A 575-nucleotide genomic window follows, 5' to 3' on the forward strand; every position below is an offset into this window, starting at 1 on the left:
CCTGGCCGGTGGAAGTCGGGGTCATGAAGGATCTTCCCGTCCCCGTGCTGATCGGGAGAGACTGGCCAGGGTTTGACCGCCTGCTGGCCATGGCTATGCAGCCTGCTAGCCTGGGAGGGGTCCGCCGAAGAAGGAGGCCCACGACAGGACCTCGTCAGCGGCCCGTGCTTCTGGCCTCGGATAGCGGGAGAGAAGGTGAGTCCCCCTCCCAAAATCCTAATGTCTTCTATGATGTGTTCCAACAGGTGACGGGAGGGGGCTCATTTGGGAAGGAACAGCGGGAAGACGACAGGCTGAAGCATGGATGGACCCAGGTCTGGGTCATTGAAGGCAAGGAGGTTCAGCCTGGTCCCCACCCTCTCCCGCATTTCGTCATGGAAAATGGCCTGCTGTACTGTGTCGTGCAGCGAAGGGGGGAGGAAAAATTGTCGTTGGTTGTGCCACGCACCAAAACGGAGACTGTACTGGAGCTGGCTCACTCCCATCCCTTGGCAGGGCATCTCGGAGCCGGGAACGCCATCCAGCGGATCCACGACCGCTTCCACTGGCCGGGCTTGGAGGCCGAAGTGAAGCGG

The sequence above is a fragment of the Sinocyclocheilus grahami genome, unplaced genomic scaffold (genome assembly GCF_001515645.1).
Source record: "Sinocyclocheilus grahami isolate Dianchi unplaced genomic scaffold, SAMN03320097.WGS_v1.1 scaffold695.1, whole genome shotgun sequence".
NCBI lineage: Eukaryota > Metazoa > Chordata > Actinopteri > Cypriniformes > Cyprinidae > Sinocyclocheilus > Sinocyclocheilus grahami.